The sequence below is a fragment of the Camelus ferus genome, chromosome 2, assembly GCF_009834535.1.
Source record: "Camelus ferus isolate YT-003-E chromosome 2, BCGSAC_Cfer_1.0, whole genome shotgun sequence".
Lineage (NCBI taxonomy): Eukaryota > Metazoa > Chordata > Mammalia > Artiodactyla > Camelidae > Camelus > Camelus ferus.
The window spans coordinates 73,867,196-73,888,554 of record NC_045697.1 but is presented as its reverse complement, the minus strand read 5'-3'; the positions used below and the strand labels follow the sequence as shown (position 1 = coordinate 73,888,554).

The window sequence follows — 21,359 nt, the reverse complement described above, 5'->3', positions numbered from 1 at the left end:
GAGCTGCCCTCTTCCAAACGCTCTTTCCCTTTAGACCTGTATTAGGACACTCTCACTTTAGTGACATCTTGCCTTAGTTGTCTTCTGTCTCTCATTGCTCCTCCTCACTGTCCTATCAAGCACCTCTTCCTCTGCTTATTCCTTTGATGCCAGTGTCCTCGGGGTTCTAGTCTAGAACTTCTTCAACATTCATTCATCTATTTACTCATTCTATTTAACAGGTAGCTATATTCAAGGTATTGCTGAGTTCTAGAGATGTGGGATGAACAAGAGAGTCTAGATTCCCTCATTAATGAAGTTTATTTAGACAAACAAGTAAACAAATAAGAAAATTGCAGATTCCTAAGTGTTCTGAAGGAAATAAATCTGAATGTTAGGACAGAGAGGGGCTAAAAGGGAATTATTTAATAGAGAAGTTAGGGAAAGACTTTGAGTTGCCAACCTCTATCTGAGCTGAATGAAAAAGCCAGTGGCAGGAAAAGTTGGCGGAAGAATGTCCCAGTCAGATGGAACAGAAAGTACACAGGCACTGAAGCGTAAATGAGCTTGGCCTATCTGAGAAACAGAGGAACTGGTCTGGTTAGTTCTCAGTAAGCAAGAGAGAGGGAGAGCAGTTTTAAGATGAGGTTAGAGGCATGTAAAGGCCAGGGAGGGGTGAGGCACTTAGATCACTACTGAAATCCAATGAGAAGCCATTGAGTGTTACATAAAGAATACTTGCATACTCTGATGTGGACTTTTACAGATCACTCTGGTAGTTTATGGAGAATTAACTGAAGGCATTGAGAGTAGATGCATCAAGCTGGGAGACTGCTGTAATCCAAGAGAAAGAATGTGATCTCCTGAAGTAGGGGGAGAGCAGTGGAAACACAGAGAAGTGAATGGATTCGGTATGCATTCTGGAGGCAGAAACAAAACAACTTGGTTAATGAATTGGGTGTGAGAGGTGAATGAAAGGGAAGAAAGCAGGATATGCCTAGTTTTATCCTGGGCCTCAAGGTTGATGATGGTGCCATTTACCGAGACAGAGATGAACGGGAGTAACAAGACTGATGGGGAAATTATGGGTTCAGTCTTGAAGAAGTACATTTGAAGTGCATATTATCATTCAAATGGGTACATTAGGCAGGCAGTTGGGTTTAAAAGTCAAGAACTCAGTTAAGAGGGCAAAGCTGTCAGCCTCTCAATGGTATTTAAAGCCATAGGGCTCCATGAGATGATCTTCAGAGAGAGCACAGTAAGAGAACATGGCCTAAGATTGGGGCTGAGAAATCTCTAGAATTTAAGAGATCCCAGAGAGAAAGAAAAGCCAGCAAGGTGACCCAAGAGATGGCCAGAAAGGTAGTGAGATAACCATTTGCTGGATGATTAGCTCCCATGAACACAATTTGCAGATCAACCTCAGATCTCTACTTCTAGTCCTCATCAGAGCTGCCAAGTTGAATTTGCAATTAATCTCCTAGTCATCTGAGTACACAAAACTGAATTCACTGTCTTTTGCTTCAAATTTGTACTCTCGTGCAAGTTCCCTGTCACAGTGGTAATATCATCTGCCCAGTTACTTAAGAAGAAACCTTAAATGTTTATTTAATTCTTTCTTTCCTCTTACAAGCACCCCCATTAAATACCAAGTATTTATTAGTTCTACCTTTTCATTGTCTCTGGAATCCATAAATTAGCCACATCCTCTTTCTTACTATCATGGTTCTTACTGTCACTGTCTGATTCCTGGATTACCGCAACAGTCCATTCTTGCCTCTAGTCTTCGTCTTCCCCCGTTCTCTATACTAAAGCCCAGTGCTGAACACCATGGCTTCTCTACAGACTTCTCATCCTTTATTAGATCCTTCCAACCCCTTAATCCCCTTAATATGACCCTAAAGCTATCAGGGTCTAGTCTTGATTTCTCTCACGCTCATTTGCTGGAGCCTCCTGTTGACACATTTGTAATTTTCAGTTCCTTCAACACACAGATTCTCTCTTGCCTCTGTGCCTTCCCAAGGGGGTGGCAGTGTCCTTCTCACTGTAACAAATCTTCCCCTTCACCGTTCCCATTTTGAACAAATTAACTCTTATTTATTCTGTTCAGGTCTTAGTGTAAAGAGTGCTTCCTCTAGGAAACTGAGTGAATTTCCAAGAGGGTGTTAGATGCTCTCCGGGGTGTTCCAAGAACACTTCATGTTTTTCCTCACTTAACACGCTGTACTGTACCTGCCTGTTTCCTTATCTGCAGCCTCCACCAGGCTTAAGCTTCTTACAGAGTAACAGTTGTCTACTGGTTTCATATTCAACCATAATAATTAACTCAGTACCTGGCAGAAAGTAGACATTCAGTATTTGTTGAATGAATGAATGATTATATACACATACTCTCTCTCCTGCTGGTTTATAGGAATCTTAAGGTTTGTGTTTAGCAATTAGGCCTTTTAACATAGAAATTTATTTTAGTGACTAAGTGCATTAAATACTAGAACACACACCACCTAGTTACTGAATTAGCAACTGAGGAAAAACAAATTTAAAGTCTCTTCCCATACATGTTTATTTTCAACACAGGTCCCAACATGCGGGGACGAAAAAAAAAACCAAAAACCTCAACAAACTACTGGGACTCCAATGTAAATGACTTGCTTACTTTTTAGCACATTGGTTAAAAGAACAAGGACCTCACACAGGGGTTTAGAGCCCTAAATTCTCTTGGTGGCTCACCTGATTATCACAAACAAAGTTTGTCCTTTTTTGACTTAGTTATTTCTGACTCCTTAGGGGCAAATTCCATGTCTTATCTCTCCCCTCCCTATCTGAAAGCCTACACAGGCATGTAGCAGGCACTCAAAAATTGCCTATTCATTGAATGAAAACAGAATAGATATGATTATTCTTGATGGGCTCTATGATAAACAAATAAACCTGAAATGTCAGTAAAATATCTATAGGGAAAATCTCAGCATTCTGGTATTCCCAGATGAGTAGAACTAAACTCTTTAGTTTTTTGCATCTGTTTAAACTAGTTATTTCGTAGCTACAAGTTTAAGATTTCTGAATCTTTAATAATAAAATATCTTCACTGCAGAAAAATAAAATCATATATTTAATTCCATTAAGAAACAAAAAAAATGAGAAATCTGCTGTCAGATTTCTGTTCTATTCCCATTGTGACAAACTGACCTGGCGTGTATACTGTTGTAGCTAAAAGAAAGTTCTTGGAAGCACACTATGTTAGCCATGAAACTGTATCAAAGGGCACAAAGTATTTAGACCTCTAACCTTAAAAATCAATTCAGCTGACCACTTAATGTAAAGATCCAAGGACAAAGCATCTCAGTTATGCGAAGAACAGATATTTCAAATTTCCTCCCAAATAAGGCTGAAGACTTGTTTTGATACAGAAACCTATTACTACACCTGACTCATCCTAGAACAAATTCAAACTTCAAATACTGCTACTCAGATTAATTTGGAGTTATATGGGTACAAACTGAATCATCCCAGTTAAATAACTCACAGCTGGGATGAAAGTGAATGTATACACAATATTCATGTAGACTTCCATCCCAGTGTATTCAATTTTGCTGAAAGCGGTCTCCACCCAAACATACACACTATGCATTAGGCATCTATTTGTATTTCTGCTGTGCAAGTTGTAACATATTAAATACCAAACTTAATTAAACTGGCATGCATTTTAATTGTTTTCCAGCAGATGCTGAAATGTAATAGTTTTGTCCTTTTATTCCTGTTTCATCTAAAACACTTATCACTATTTGAATTTGAGATTACATTTGCTGACAGTTCAGTTCTTCGGTGGAAGGAGACTGGTTTTAATTGGTACCAAGTTTCCTGCTGTTTCCTCTTTGTTATGGCAGGTCACTATGTCAGAAAAACAGGAAGACACCAAAGAATAGAATTAATGCTAAATGAATCCCGAACATTGAGATTAGTTGGAAACACTATCTGCTCACCATTGTGCCTTTACACACTCCCATTTTACTCTTCTTTATCTTATAAGCTAGTAAACAAAGTTGGGCTTGCTCAGCAACTTTTCCATGATTAGAAAAGATTCAGGAAATATAAAAGGGTTAAGTAGTTTAAAAAAAACAAAAACAAAAAAAGAGATACCCTAATTAGATTTTTAACTTGTTGCACATACAAATCAATCAAATCCCTCTGTGTCCCTCATACTCAACGACAAGGAAAATAATTAGATGATTAAAAAAAAAGAGAAAACCAGAGTTTCCCAATTTGGGAAACTGATGCCTCTAAGGACTCAAAATGTAATTCAGAGGAAGAAACTGGGGAGCCCTGCTCAGTGCTGGCCAGTTGGATTGTTCACAAATTGAACAACTTGTTCAGTTTTTGCAGAAAATTGTTTTACCAGTTCCCACCAAAACAAAGAAGCATATGAAAATATTCTGATACATTAGAAGAATGAGCTGTACTGACTGCCAGTGCCTAGCTTTGTGACGCCAGTACTGATAGCACCTTCCATGCAGGAAGAGAGAGCTGGGCTCTTTCCCCCTCAAAAACCATCGAAGCGCAGAACCGCCATCATGACCAATCACCTCAGTCCCCTCAACGCTCCCTGACAAGATTCTGAAACTGAAACATCAAGGCCGAAACAAACTTCAGTTGGTGCTCTCCACTTGTCCTTTCAAACTCCCTCCTCCTCCCTCCCCAGCACACCAAAGAACCACGCAATACAGCATCTTGTTTAAAGTCTGCTGGTGATTCTGGATACACTTCAAATGGTAGCAAATCCAGTTTTCTGCACTCCAGTTTCAGCTCTTCACTCTCCTTTTCTGTAGTAAAACTGCAAACCAGAAACTCTTAAGATGGTGAATTTTTGCCCTCATTTTCTTATACACTTACAGCTTTAGTTCCTGAGCTTTGAGATCCTGTTGAGAATCCTAAGAAAGCAACTGGTCCCCTTTTCCTAGCAAAGTTTATTTAAAATTTGCAGTGAGCTTATAGATTCTCATAAATTAGCACGTAGGATCCTTATCTGTTAAAGATTTTAGCTCTTCAGTTTCATGTGAAGAGTTCAACTTGAATTGGAAATGTTAAAAAAAAAAATTACTCCAAAAGATTTGGCTTATTTTTATCCTTGTGAGACTGGCTGATAATTTATTCTCTTTTCTTGAAAGCTTGCTTTCTATTTTGAATTTCCTTGAAAGCAGCATCCAATATTAAACTCATTTAAGGAGCTAATTTTCATCATGCTCGTGAACAAAATTAGGCGGAGGACTTGTAGAGAAAAATGGTAACATAAGAGCAGACATCTAAGCCCTCTTCCCATTAAATGATTTAAATAATAAGAGAAAAACAAAACTTGCAAAATGTCCTGCATCAGCACTAAAATACTATATGGTATAGTGACAGCTGAGAGGCAGAAGGTTTGAGGAATTTCTGGATAAAATGCAGATGAACCCACACTAAAGGACATCTCTAAGAGTCTAATCACAGCCCTTCCTCCTGAACCAGCTGTGGCCTGTAGAAAATAAAGACAACCCTGGCCGACTGCCCCAACAGCCCCTCACTGGAGGGCGCAGGTTGGGGCACACAGGGCTGACAGGACAGAGGGAGGCCCTGCAGCTGAAGCCCTGCCCCGGCGCCACAGCTGAGGGAACGGGAAACACAACCAGAAGCGCAGCAGCGCTGCGGTACTGCTCCCCAAGCTCACTGCTCTTGCGGGCGGACTCACTCTGACACAGGGACGCTTCTTCCCAACCAGTCTCCCTCCTCATACACAGCAAGGGCCGAAGGTGCGGGAGGCTTTGGAGAAACAGGTATGTCTTACTTAAACACGAAGCAGCCAAAGGCAGCGGTGCCGGGGAAAGGAAACGGGTCCAAGCTCACCAGACAGAACAGCTGTGTGTGGCAGGACCCTTCTCTCACCTGGCCTCTCACTCTGAGTGGGCTCGCCTTGGCAGGAGTGCTCAGTTTCCCAAACAGGTTGGGCTCACTGGGGGAGGAAGGCCCCAGAGGGACAGAGCTCTTCTCCAAGCACCAAAAATGAAAATCGGACAAACCCAGATTATGAACCTGGACCAGAGTCCACGACAATTTGAAAGACAGATACAGAAAGGGGTAGGAGGGAGGGAGCTGACCTCTTAAGCAGTATTTTCAACAATTAGAAAAAAGTTTTAAAGCAATAATGTTCTAAATGTCCCAGTAAAAGAACGTTTTGGGCAGTCTGAGAAGATGCTCTCACACACTTCTGCGGTGCTAGGTGAATCATCAGTCCTCCTTTAAGGATGTATTAGGGGAACAGAGCAGAACAGTACCCTTGAAAAATATACTTCAACTTAAATAAATAAATAAACATATTACTCAACAGTAGAAGAACATGCTTAAAGATATGATTTGCTTAGTGTTCTAGAAATAAATCTTAGACCTCACATGCCTTGTCCTGCCAAGGAAAGTTTTCACAGGTACTCTCTGAGGCAGATTAATGGTTAAACTAGAAGACAGATGGAAATTAAGGAGTGAAGGAAAATAATGCCCAGTAACATGATTCCACAAGCAAAATATAAAACAGAATTGGAAGAAAAAACAAAACAAAACAAAACAGGAATTAATATTGCAAATAATAACATTAGTCAAGGAGAGGATAAACTGAAGAGATTTTTGTTTCTTTTTCTAAATAACTTTTTGCTCCAAGAAGAAATTGAAACTTTAAAAATTTTCTGGAAAAAAGTGGTAATGAATACAGTACATCACAAAATGCATGGGCTGTAACTGAATTATAACTAGAGCCTTAAAAAATCCTTTTACTGAGAACACAAAATAGAATAGAAATAAAAGACATAAGTATTTCAACCAAATTTAGAAAAACAAAACAAACTTAAGGAAAAAGGGAAAACTGACAATAAGAGAATTAGTTAATAACAAAAACCTGTGTAACAGGCTTAAATGAATTCAAGTGTAGATTCTTGTAGTGTAGAAAAGAAAATACAGTGGATAGAAAAATCACTAAGGCAATTAAAAAATCTATATAAACTAGTGTAGACAGAAGTACTATATCTACAGACATAAAGAATATTTTTAAAAATAATAAAATGCCATATACTTTAGACCAGTAAATTAGAAAAACCCAGATAGAGTGAATCAGCTCAAAGGAACTTTAAAGCCTAATAAATTTATTCCTTTGGAATACAACCTTTAAACTTTTCAAACTATTATTCTGCAATGAGACCCAGAGCTCAAGTGTTCCCACAGACATACCCTTTCAATCTTCCAAGAAACATGTAACACTTACATTACCTAAATTTTGCAAAGGAAAAAAACAAAAAAACAAGGGGGGGATAACTAAAGATCCCTCCATTAGAAAAGTTTTCTGAATAACAGAACACTTTTTTTCCATCTACTGTATGCCTGATATTAAATGCTATTATTTTTAGGTAGCAGTAGCCCACTCTTCATTCAAGTATCTATTAAGTGCCTGGTATGTACTAAGGATTCAAGAGTCTGATCTCTGAGGAAGAGAGATGCTTCAAACACCCTAAAGAAACAGTGTGACAAGTTTTGTAGTAGATCATACACAACATGTTTTGGAGACACAGAAAAGAAAGGGGCTAAGTTTGCCTCAAGGAGTTGGGATGATTTCACAGGAGCTATGTATTTCTTATTATAAAAAACTTACTCAAATCTTGCCCAAGACATCTCAACATCCTAAATCATGGCTCTGCCTCCTGGTATTACATACCGCTCAGCAGTGTCAGTGCTGAGCACGGGTATGGGTGCTTCCCAAAGCAAGGCGTTCCCTTCTGTGTGATGAGGTGAACTCATAAATACGCAAAGACCTTTCTCAGACACAAGCACATTCAACTCAAACTGTTCACAGTATTGTTTAGGATATTTTTAAAAATTATGAATATGATCATTTTCTAGTACATTCAAAGCTTAAAACCCTCTTTTACCACATGCTTTCTCAACCATCCCCTAAACAAGTTTGGTGTTTTATGTATTCTGGTGAGATTATATTGGCTAAATATAAATTCATATGGTCTATGTAAGAACAGAAGTAGTTCTTACCTTAGTATAGCATAGTCATATGGCACTGTTTTCTCACCAAACATTGTAAAATGTTCCAAAGCGTCTAACTCGATTATCGATAAGCAGCATCTTTGTAACTCCCCTCCCCGGTTAGTGAGTCAATGCCAATCATTACTCACGCACCAAACACTTACTCGTTACCTAACATGTGCCAAGCACAGTGTCAGGGGTCCTAATAAGAACAAGAGAGAAGCCCCAGGACCTCCTGAGCTCAAACTCCATTAGGTCATTTTCAGTTTACATGGATGATTATGCAACTCAAAGGTTTCCAGTGACATTCCTTAAGACATTTTCAAGTACGTGGCCAGGTATCCAACTATATTTTATACTTTTATTTACTCACGTTCTGTTTTGTCCCAGAAAATGTTCACATTTACTATTTTCATTTTGCCTGCTATCGTTAACAACCATTCCATGTCTTCACAATAAAATCTTCATGGTGTTAACATGATACCCCCTACTCTGCTGACAGCCATCTAATACAAAACTATGGAACCTAAAGGGTGGTACTTTCTCTGATAAATTATAAGTGATTAATAATAATAATAATAATAATAATAATAATAATAATAATAATAATAATAATAATAATAATAATAGTAATAATAGTAGTCGTAGTAGTCGTAGTAGTCGTAGTAGTCGTAGTAAAACCCCGGGGGGAGGGAAATAGCTAAGTGGTAGAGCACATGCTTAGCATGCACAATCCCCAGTACACTTCCATAAAATAAAACAAAATTAAAATAAAGAATTAAAAAAAACCCAAGCCTTGTTATAAAAAGTAACTAGGAATATGGTTCAAAATAAGGGTTTAATGTGACCACTGATTAAAATTATGTTACTGAAAATACTAAGTGTTATTTAGAAGAGGCAAAAATACTACTGCCTTTGAGAAAAACAAAATTTCAGAGAAGAAAAATACTTACTAACGTATCTGAAAACAATGAGCAATTTTAAGAAATCTTTTCTGTATTTCTTTAATAATAATATAATAGTTTATGGAAAATATTAAAAAATGAACTATGAATTACAGAATTTTTTTAACAGGGGTAGTACACAGCAGTGGGAAGAGCACCACTACGTACTTAGAGGACTTAGTGTCACCTAAGTACCACTGTCACCTGTCACCCTGGAGCAGTCACCTCACTTCTCAAAGACTCAGGCTTCTCAAAGGTAAGGGCTAGGAAAAACAGAATTAATAATTTGACTTTCATGTTATTTTCAGCATCAGCTATCCATTAAGTAAGATTAATATGTTTTTTATCCACAGTTTTTGTAAGCTTTCTGTAAAAATAAAGTTTGAAGAGACAGCTATATAGGGACATACTCATTTATGTGTATGAGTCAGGGAAACTTCTTTGGACGTATATCTACATTTACAATGGGTCAAGGAATGAAGACGTTAGGGATGGATGTTATCTCATGAAATATGCACTAATCCTATGGTCACACAAACCTGCAGGGCAGGAGATGGTAATCTGTGGATTCTGGATGAAGATGTCCTGTTGATGATACCATATTTAACTATATTGGCAGGAATGCAACTCTTGCCCCAAATTGGAGGTAACTTTCTATTGCCTTATAGTTTGCTTCATAAAATCCATAATCAAGAGTCCTGAAACCCTCTTAGTGAAATTAAGTTTTTCTTTAAAAAGTTCACAAGTAAGCAATATCTCCACTTTAAGTAAGCCTGGTTTGACTGTTATCCACTGATCATTTTATTTACCAAAAGCTATTAAGCACTGCAGTGGGAACAAAAATAAAGCATAGCACCAATACACCCACAATTTATCATTAAAAAAAAAAAAAACGCTTTTTTTTTTGCCTCACATCTATTGTGTTGTTTACTATCAATGCATGAAAATATAGGCTTAGACTTTACATAAAATTTCTGAGAAATACTTTACATTAAACAATAGGCTAAATAAGATAAGTATGAACCACTTAAGCAGGAAAATATTTCTTCTCAATTATGTATTTGGGGGAAAATAGTGCCTTTTTTGAAGAGATGATTTTGTTTTAAAGGGCAATTCATCCAACTTTTTAAAATACAACAGAAGTAATGTCTTAATTTGCAAGTATTTAAATGATTCAGCTAACTGAATTTAAAGGAAATTCTCAGTCTTTCAGGGGTAGAAGGATTCAACAATAGGGATTTTAATCATAGTATTATCAAGTATCTCAAGACATAAATATCACAAACATAAAACTTTGAGCTTGAACATAAAACAAAACAGAAGCACAGTAAAGTCAAACTTCTTTGTCATTTTGATTAAAAGAATGACCTGGGTTGGGTATTTACATATATATAAATATTCATATCAGACCCATCCATGGTTTCTGACCTACTGACCTACTGACCTACTGACCAGCAGGAAGCAGTGTTCCCAGAAAGGGAGGGAAATGATTGACAGTTAAAGAGAATAGGAGGCAGGAGATGACAAATAAATGAAAAGGTAATTAGACAGTGGTTGAGTGAACATATAAAGTTTAGGGATATAGCAGAAATTTTTTTATTAGTAAACCTTCCTACTGAAATAATTTTCTGAAAATGGAGTAATTGATGAACTAAGGCTTTGGAAACAACAGTGGAAGTTTAAAGTTTACATTTTTTTCTCTAATATCCTCAAAAAAAAAGAAAATTCACAATTTTTCTTATCAATGTCAGTTGTGCATCATTATATCACTCTGACCTGCATTATTCTAATGTGACTTAGACCAAAAAGTCTCAGGTTTATATTGGTTAGTACCAAGAGTATTATCTGCTATTTCTGATAAATTAGTTAAATGGAAAAATCAGTCTACCAATGGGTCAAAGATGGAAAATACATTATCTGCAGAATCAATGGGAAAGTGTTTTCTCCTTAACAAAGGCAAAAGTAACCACAAATTCAGAAGTGAGACAATTGCTTCTACACGTCCAAGCCTACCTTCTATAACATCCTTTAGTTCATGATTCATCACTGTGTCCAACTTACTGGACAAATGTCTTAAAATCATTCCAGTAAGGCCAGTCAGTTCAGTGTTGCACTCGGCCCCCTCCCCACCCATTTTTGGGGGGAGGTGGGCAGAGTTCATCTTAACCTTCCTCAGTTGCCTATCTTGATCCAGGACCTTCAGTCTGTGGGAACCATCTAATTTATGCCACCAGTTGTAAATATAAAGCTAACTTTTAAAGTTTTAAAAGTATAGCATTACATCATGAAAGCAGACTCTTTTTTCCTATAAAGTAAGATATACAATGCCTCTACTTTCTAGAGAGAGTTAAAAACAGAGAAGATGAAGGACGTCACAAATGAGAGTTGTTCTAAGTTTTAAGACTTAAACATGTATAACATATATATGATTGTTCTCTGAATGATTAGCCATTTTTTAAAAAGAAATTAAACCAACATTTTAATCAGTAACATCAAAGAAAACACAGAGGTTATGCTTATAAAATTTACAGAGGAAATGAGGAGAGAAGAGAGCATATGTATATAAATAATACATGGAATGAAAAGATTTTCATAAACTTGCCTAAGCTTAAAGGAGGGACCAAGAATAAGAAGATGGAATTTACTAAATTAAATGTTAAAATCTTCCACATTGATTTAGAAAATCACAGTGACAAAGTAAGAATGAAAGAAATTTGGTTAATCAGCTGCTTGTGAGAAAAAAAAAAGACAAAGCATTTCAACGTGTGGTCTTGGGGCAAGAAAGCCATGTGTGCTTTAGGGCCGTATTAATAGATGTGCAGTGTCCAGGAAACTAGAGTGCCCTATAATGATCTGATCGTACCTAAAATACCAAATCCCAAATTTTAATATTTAAGGGACCATTACATTAAAAAAGGGAGCCAACATTCTTCAAGAAATGCATATTTTAGCTTAGTATGATACGAAACAATTAGAACATTCTAAAAATGTACTCAATTGGTGAGTTCCCAATTAGAAGAATCCAGTCGGATGCTAGACCAGTCCTTTGTAGAAAGATAGTAAACAAGATTCCTGCATGTGGCATAAAAAGGGAATAACCATTTTTTTAAAGTTTTAAAATAGTTAACTTTTCTCCCAGATGATAGCTGTCAAAATTTTATAAACATTTTGTCTCATAAATTTAGAAAATTGCCCTCTTTATCTTCTGGCCACTTTTCTCCCCTTATCTCCCTCTTCTGCCTTCTTTAACTGGCCTCAATAAAGATCTGAAGTAGACATTTTATGATATATTCCAATTGTATGACACATGTTAGTGAAGAAAAGTATCTTCTCCATCATTAGAAAAAACTAAGCTTTTCAAAATATTTTGATGTTACATTATCTTCCTTTCCATAGGGTGAAACCCCTTCAATCAATCAAAAAAATATTTATTAAGCACCTACTATGTGCTAGGCATTCAGATGTGTTTTTGTCCCTTGCTACTTCAGGAAAACTTACTAACAAAATATTATAGTAATTTATATTTTTAAAATATCTAAAAATGACTCACTTTGAGAAGGTGGACATCTGAAAAAAGGGAAAGGGACAACTAAAATATAAATGATACCAGGAAAAAAAAAAAAAAGAAAGAAAGAAAACCCAAACTATCTACTACCTTTAAAAAAGTATGAAACTAAGGAAAAAGAACCTTTTTAAGACCATCTGGTTTTATACTTTTAATAAATATATAACAAAAGTCTACACTTTTTTGTTGTTGTTGTTGTTCTAAATGAAATATACTTAAAATGTACAAGAACTCAATTGTGCATTTGATGCGGGAAGTTTATTTACCCTCCTCTGAAGCTATGGATTTTAATAATCAGTTCACTGTTTGGTTAGGGAACCTGGAGCTGGAAGTCTTTCCTAAAATGCTCTCTAGAGATGCAGCATATTGATTTAGCCCTGCAGGCTTGCACACATTCCCAGCTATGTCCTCATAACATCACAAGGCACCCGGAAAGCACCGCCAAATACACGGCCTCCCACAGGAGCCTACGTTCTGAAGTTACGCTGACCGCTTTTCTCCTCTTACCTGAGAGTGAAAAAAAGAGCAGAGCAAAAAACTGCTGGGTCAGAAAATCTATCATCAACTAAACTTTCTGGAATTTTCAAAACATTTCCTGCACTTATGTCTCACCAAACAAGGCCTTGAGTGTGTTTATTCATCAAAATTATCACCCAGTAGACACCATCCACAACAGCTTTCAAATTTCTCTTCCTATAGTTAAAACTTCTGTGCATTGATACTACTGGAATTAGAATATTCCTAAAGTCTCCCCAAATAGCCAACAAAAACATAAATCCCAGTTGTAATAAATTTAATTTGGGTAGGATACTTTAGGGGTGGGGGGGGAGCATCAAATGTTACTTAGACAAGTGTTACTTACAATTGAGTATCTTGGAGATTCAAATTCTGCAATAATGTAACTTTGTATATGAGATTACTATGCCCAGACACTGAAAGTTCCAACTTACTCTCCCAGTTCCTCCTCCACCTCTGCCCACCCCCTTAAGGGGACAGGTGCTGTATCTATTTTAAGAAGGAGCCATAGGGGACAAAGAATAAAAGATATGATCACAAAGTGAATTCCTTCTTTTAAAGAGTGTGATTAAGTGCCTACTATGTAACCGAAGACTGTGTGAGATGTTAGGAATGGAAGATAAGACACAGCCTTTGTCCTAGGGATTTTTAGAGTTTGTAGAGAAGACAGGCACACAGGAATACAGTAAGTGGAATGTGTGAGGGACAGCAGTGCCACACATAAGAGGTTTTGCTGATGAGAAACCTGAGCTGAGTCTTTAAGTGGAAAAAGGCAGTTAACCAGAAGAGCAGCAAGTACAAAGGCTTGAATGCGTGAAATATAATGTTATATTAAGGACCTATAGAGTTAGGAATAATTACATCACAGAATCTGAGGGACAGACAACATGGTGACAAGGAGGTTGAAGAGTAATGAAGAGCCAGATAAGGAATATAAAATACTGAGTTGACTTACTTCCTGTAGGCCAGTGGTTTTCCAAACTGAGTTCTTTAGATAGCAAGCATTCATTCTCAGAGTGATTCAGGCCTACATGGGCTGAACAGGGAGGTAGGTGGCCCTAAGAGCCCCGGCATTGCATCCATTTCTGCACTGACCAGATGAATTCTATTTTAATTGTAAAAACTTTGCAAGGGGTGGGGGTGGGGGACTTGCTCTGCTTTAACATACAGTTTGACAACAGGTATCCATCAAAGTCCCCCGAAGTATCCCTAAGGAGGGATATGCACAGTTACATTTGCATCTAAGAATGAGCTTAATGGGGTACTTTAAATTGACTGCCAGGAAAGAAAAAAGGGGGGGGGGATAGAAACAGAGGGAACAACTAGGAAATGACTACTTCATGGAAAAAGGAAATTAAGAATGGCAAGGATGGGTAGAGGTGTGGACAAGCTGGATTTAGGAGTGTGAGTGGGAAAGAAAGTGGGAGAAGCTCTTGCCCAAGTTTGATGTTCTCAAGGAAGTAGGAAGCCAGCTAGCCGGGAGAATTTAAGGAAAGATGTGTGTGCCTGTGTGCATATGTGCAAGCGTGGAGGGGGATTCAAGATCTGGAAAAGGTGGCCAAGATTTTTTATTTGTTTGTTTGTCTTAAGGGCTCTCCAAAACCACCAAGATTCAAGGACTATAGGTGGTTTTGGCTGAAAATTACAAAAGTGGTATACACATATACAACATTAACTGTATTATCACAGATTCTCCAAGAAACCCATCACTTGCTCTTCCAATCTTTTCAACATTAAAAAAAGCCAAGATAACAAATTAATTTCACATTTAGTAGTGCCTTTCACCTTTTCTAAACAACTTAGATCTGTTTCATGAGAGAGGATGAAAATGTACATACTAACTATAAAAATTAATGAGGAAATGATTTGGTTAGATGAACATCTGTAATGAGAGAGAATAAGGAAAAGATTTGGTTAGATAAACATCTATAAAGGTGGGCAAACATCTCTAGTGCCGTTATTTGCATTGCTACTTCATTTCAGAATACACAGTGTTTTCACCAAGTCTCACTTATGCTTAAAATATCCTATGAGATCAATAGAGGCAAATGATACTTCACCTGTCGATGGGGAAACTGAAACACAAGAATTGTGAAAATAACTTTCATAGGGGACAGCCTATTTTAGCCTGGCTGACTCGTTCTAAACTCAAAGTGTATGTCATATGTGGACAGGCATTAATGCCAGAAATGCTATATAGTACTATTTATAACTTAGGGACTGCCAGAGTTCTCAGCAGAATCTCATGAGAATGTCAACAGTCTTCCATAATTCACTCTCTTGGGACATAGAGACTAAGAGACCAATCTGAGCCTCATACACATAGAACTCAAGACACCGCAGATAACAAAGGTTTTGATTTCATACAGTTCAGTCATGACTCATATTATAACACAGCATGTGTATGGAGAAAGTAAAGAGATGTATAAAGAAAGGATTGTAGCACTGTTGTTAATAGAAAAATAAAATTTTCTCTTTTAAATACACTTCTGCCCCCTTGCTAGACAATTACATTTTATTAAAAGTAAAAAAATATTTAATAAGAAATAGATGGGTAGAAAGTAACCATTTGAAGAGCACTGCATTAGATGATCTCTAGGGTCTGTTTTAGGTTAGAGTCCCATGACTCAAAGGATAAATTGATCAAGCTTGTTCAGTTTATAGGATTGGTCCATAAGAAAGGGACATTTGAAGTTTTAATTTTGAAATCCATGTGGTGATTTAAAGTTGAGATAACAAAAGTCATTTTTCTTCTGAAAAATAAACAGAAAGAACAGTACCATGATAGAAATAATTGTTCCATCTCAAACCATTGAAGAAAAAGAAAGATGACATCTTCAGCATGGGAGAATCTAAGCATATACAATGACCTTTTTCTAGTCTTATCAATGTTTCTTTGACCCTTTCTAAACAACATAGATCTGTTTCATGAGAAAAGGTAAAAATGTCCATATTAAGTAGAAAAATGGCCTCAAAACAGTGTTAATGGGCAAATCGAAACCTTCTAACTCTATTCTCCACAAGTTGTCAGGCAAAACACTTCTTATGGACGGCATGGAGACGGGGAGACAGGGAGCTGTCAATGTGAAGACCTGGAGCCAGCCCAGGTTCTGCCAGTAGCTAATGACAGGAACCCAGAGGGGTCCTGTATCATCTCTGGGTATCCTAGCTTCCCTACTTCCTGTAATGCCAAAATTTTAATTGGTCAGTTTAAAACTTGAAGGGAAAACTTAGACACTTTGTAATCTCCTATGTGCAATTAGCGGTTAAATCTTCATGATTTTTCTCTAAAATATATCAAACCTATCTTCCCTTTTCTGCCTTATTTCTATGACCATACTCCACATTCTCAACCTCACTCCTAAATCATTCCAACCACTTCCTCTATCTCCCTAATCTTCTAAACTTGTCGAAATAATAATATCGCTAAAGACCTGAATTTACCTTATTACTTACCTCTTCAGTTGTTCCTCAACATTTGTACAACAGTATGTAACAATCTTTAGACAGGTCATAGGATTTTACAAAAATTAACCTCATCTGTTTTTCCATCTTCTCTGCCATTACTTGCCAACTCTGTACAAGATCACCTGCCCCTGGCCTTTTCTTAGTGCACCTTTTCGCCCTCAAAGCCAACATCCTTTTTTTCATTCCACCTCATGTTTCTCCTCCACTTCTCTGCACGGGGCTGTCACTCCTTATTGTTTGTTTTATGGCTGGTGGTGTGAGGACTATGCGACTGTGAAGTGTATAAAAGTAACTTTAACTAGAACTCCTCCTTTGGAGATTTTTTTTTCCAGCTTCACTGAGACATAAAATGACAACTAAAACTAAGATACATAAAGCATACACGATAATGATTTTATATATACACTAAGAAAGAATTCCCCTTATCAGGTTGATCACCACATCCATCACCTCACACATTTAGGGTTTTTTGTTGTTGTTGTTCATTTGTTTGTTTTTGGTGAGAACACTTAAGTTCTACTCTCTCAGCGAATTTCAATCATATAATAGAGTGTTATCAACAATAGTCACCATGCTATATGTTAGATCCTCAGACCTTATTCATCTTGTAACTGAATGTCTGTACCCTTTTACCAACTACCCAAATTCTTCCTGTCCTTCAAGACTAGGCCACAGCTTTCCTTTGTGAAGTCTTCCCTTACCTGTTTTAGTCTAAATGGGCCCTGCCATTCTTTGAACTTCCAGCGTTCTTGTCTGCACCACTCACCTGGGCACCTGGGTAACTGTTTACTGGTGACATGACTGAGCTGTGTAAGATGTTCTGATTCTCTCTGAATCACTCTGAAAAAACTGTTACTACCCCAGGGCTTTGTGGCATTTCTCCTCTAACTGAAACACTCTTCCCCCATGTAACCTTATGGTATGTGTATATTATTTTTTTATGTTTTTACTCAAAAAAATAATTTTATCATGATGTCTTTTCTGACTGCTCCATCTTTAGTTATTTATTCTCCATGCCTCCAATTTCCTTTCTCTGCCAACATTTTTATGCTGAGCACTTCTTGGTATTCATCATACTATACATTTTTATTTATGTCTGTCTCCCACTCTATAAACAAGGAGAGAGATTTTCATCTATATTGCTCATTCATGCATTCCAGTTCCTAAAGAGTGCCTGGTATTTATAGGTGGTCAAGAAATACTATTTGAATGAATTTAGTATTAAAAAACTAAAAGCAACATTACTAACAGTGATTAATAATAATAAAGAGATGTTAATTTAAAATTGAAAACTTACTGTATGCCCAGTCCTGCACATATTATCCATATGATATTATATGATTCCATTATTATTTAACTCAGACCTATTTCCCCTTTGCCAAATAAAACAAGGCTTAAAGGGGTTAAATAATTTCCCCAAGAACACACAGCTAATAAATATGACTAAAGTTAAGCCTTAGGCTTATTCACTATTGAAAATAAGTTCTAGGCTAAGCTTATCCAACTGTAAAAAAAAAAATGCAAAATTAGATTATTTTGAGTATGAGTGAAGGACTCCTCCAGGAGTTACTTGAAAATCTTGTTTTAAAAAAAGTAACAGCTAATATTTTAATTTCCTGGCCTCTTTTTTTTTTTTTTTTTGTCAGTAACTTATCTTATATTTTTCCCTAAACTTTTGCTTTTCCATACTTACCCACCCTTCACCTCCCAGAAGAGAAAATCTTCTGACTAACGTTATGCCTTCACTAAAGAGATAAAAATTCTATCTTAAAAATGTGTCTCCACTCTCATGTTAAGGCCAAGCACAGAACGAGCAGCCACAGTCCCCACAGTGAGAGGCAGAGAGCATCCACTAAGGGAGGAGGGGAAAAGCAAAGAATGCTCTATTCATAATTACCTAATAAGATTTTCCAGCATGAGAGGGGAAAGAGGAAGTCTATTTTCAGTGACAATGATTACTCTAAAAACATTAACATGAAAGGGGAAATTTTTCATTCTGAGAGTTACTACTGTGCTGAGTTCTCTTTCCCTTACACAGTGACTTAAAATTCCCAGGGCAGAGAGGTAATCTAGGCAGATGCACTTGCCCTGTGTCTCGAAAATGACAACATCCAGGAATCATGGGAGTTTAACTGAGGACACCCTGGAAAGGGTTTCTCAGCACCAGGTCAGTCTCTAAGAAGTATCAAATGGCAGAGTGGATACTTATATCCTCAGGCATCTGGAGTGAGGGCAGAGATTACAGCTGCACGGGCTTTTTAGAAGATTTGCTATGCTGAATGCATAAACAAGATTCAGTGAAGCTAAAGCTGAATTACCTGCTAAAAGAGTTATAGAACGGGGGAAAAAAGCCTCATTCTTCTCTTTCTCCAGCTAGCCTGCATTTTTTTTCCTACAATGCATTTAACTGGCTTATGGTACAGGCAAACGTATATATAGTAGAGTTCATTCTAGCATTCATCATAAATATTTTGGGGAAGAAGATACACCAGTTCCCTACTTCCACATGTCCATATAAATGATAATAATCTGATTAAAAAACAAACAAACAAAAAACAAAACCTTAGGTCGGGACACTTATTAACAGATTTTGGCATTCAGAACAAATTAGTCTTTATTAAAATGAACTATAAGAACATAATGAAAAAAGTGTCTTTCTCTCTGTCAGTAGCTCTACTTGTACTTTCAGGAAAATCATGTGAAACAAATCCTATAGGCTCTCCTGAGATCTGTCATCCTAAGCTTGAATTCTCTGCTAGTTCCATGAGGCCAAGCTGTCGTGAAACCCAGCTGCCTAGGCTCAGGCAGGTGCTCACTTTTCAGGCCAGCAAATGACCACAAATAGCACTTCTGGGGGGTCCTCAACAAGACTGAGACAAAGTGGCTGTAAGTGAGGTCCACACGGAGAGGAGGCACACTGAGACAGGTGGCTAGAGACAGCACCTTTCTCATGCTGACCATTATATTTGAATGGTTCTTATCTCTCTTTCATTAAAAATGACAGACATTAAGAATCATAAAAATCTTTCCTCCAGAAAAAACGAAACAAAACATATATACATCAAAGTCAACACACAATTTTAACAGATTCACAGACCTTAAAATCTAACCCATGTGTCCCAAGTATAGATAATAGAGGCCTTTGAGAGGCAACTCAGAGTAACTTTAGAGTTGAAGGCTGGAAGAGAGGCTGACCATTAAATCAGGAATAAACTTATGCTTGTAAGCAAGTACCGACTGTCCCCAGGGTCTTACCAGCAGCTCTGCCCCTCACTGCTCCTCCTGGATCATGGCCTGCTGGCTGCTGCTGAGCCCATCTCCTGCTTCCACATGTGGCAGCTCAACAGGAGCAAGGGCGACCGACAGTCTCGGGAGGGTCTGCTGCTGAATGTTGGCCAGCCTGTAAAAGACACAGAGTTTGAGTATTTTTAAGTTAGCAAAAAGGCACGTACATCTGGTATGAAAGCTACTGCACAGAGTTTAAAGGTTTTAGACATCTATAATTAGATATTTCCACCATGCCATTGGCTGCGAAAAAATTCGGGGCAGGAGGATCTTTCTCAAAGCAGTGAAACGCCCAACCGCATCATAATATATGGCCTAATATTTGCAGAGCGGTTTGCAATATCCAAAGCATCTCTGCCTGCATTAGTGGTCCTCACATCTTGATTGCGGCCATCAATTAGGTTTGAGACTCACTGGCTTGTATTACTTCATCTGCTGAATCCAGTGGTTCTCAGCCTTGGTTATAATAGCATCACCTGGGGATAAAGCTGAGGCTTCAGGCTCAGAGAGTCTCATTTGTTGGCCTAAAATGAAGCCTCATTCCCCAGGTATCTCTAAGGTGCAGCTAGGATTGATAGTCACTAGGTTAAGTCCTTGTACGTGCTGAGATGCAGCACTGACTTAACTCACAAATAGCAAATATTTATTCCCAATACACTATATCAAGGCAATGTGCTAAATGCTATGGAAAAGGTAAAGCATCATAACATGTGGCCCCTGTGCTCGGGGGCTTTAACTTAGCTGGACACATACTTTCAAAAGATCACACAATCACATAAATACTTTAGAAGTATAACCAAACTAAAGCTTTACTGGTCAAAGATGTAGTGAAAATTCTGAGAGCTACAAAAACTAGAGATAACCATGCACTGAAATAAGGGGAAAGATTAGTACACAGGGAAAGGCTTCTTCTGAGTTTTAAGGGCAGGGTGAAATTCAGAGAAAGAGGAAGAGGGGCAGGGCATTGTTTTCTGGGAAAGACACAGCTGCAAGAATATGCGAAGCAAACTGGGGGAGACTAAAACGCCCATTTGGATTGAAGGATTTCTATAAAGGAGCACTGGGAGGATTTGGAGAGGCAGTTTTGAGCCAGAATGGAAAGAGTATGGGTAAAATGGCAAAGGAGTTGGGCCATTTTCCAGAGTATCTGGAAACAGTATCTGAAACAGTATTGGAAGCTGCTGAAGGCTCATGTCCCGGGAGGTCTTGGTAAATTTACTGGGCTCTTAGTAAACGCCAGACACTGTGCTAGAAGCACTGCGTATGTTCACTCATTCAACACAAACATCTGGAGAGGTAGTTATTATTATTCCTATTTTACGGAGTCAGAAGGGAGATCACTTAATTTTCTCGAAGTTGCATAGCTAGAAATAGTAAGCTGAGACTGGGACGTGCTGTTTCTCTAGCAACATGGCATCATATAAGTCATGTATTAAGATTTAGGGTTTTTTAAATTGAGATATAATTCATACACCATAAAATTCATTCTTTTGAAGCATATAATTCTGTGGGTTCAGTATATTCAAAAAGTTGTGCCATGATCGCCACTACCAAAT

The 21,359-nt window shown here is 37.6% G+C and overlaps 1 protein-coding gene across 5 annotated transcripts in view; it reads right to left on the bottom strand.

Annotated features, from left to right (window-relative positions):
- TET2 (tet methylcytosine dioxygenase 2) overlaps window positions 1-21,359 on the bottom strand; it is a 123,802-nt gene that overhangs the window by 67,592 nt on the left and 34,851 nt on the right. For all 5 annotated transcript variants that reach the window (XM_032461105.1, XM_032461094.1, XM_006184616.2 and 2 more), the window contains one exon: window positions 19,774-19,918. The gene's annotated coding sequence lies outside the window, so the exon portion shown is untranslated. The remainder of the gene's footprint in view (window positions 1-19,773; window positions 19,919-21,359) is intronic.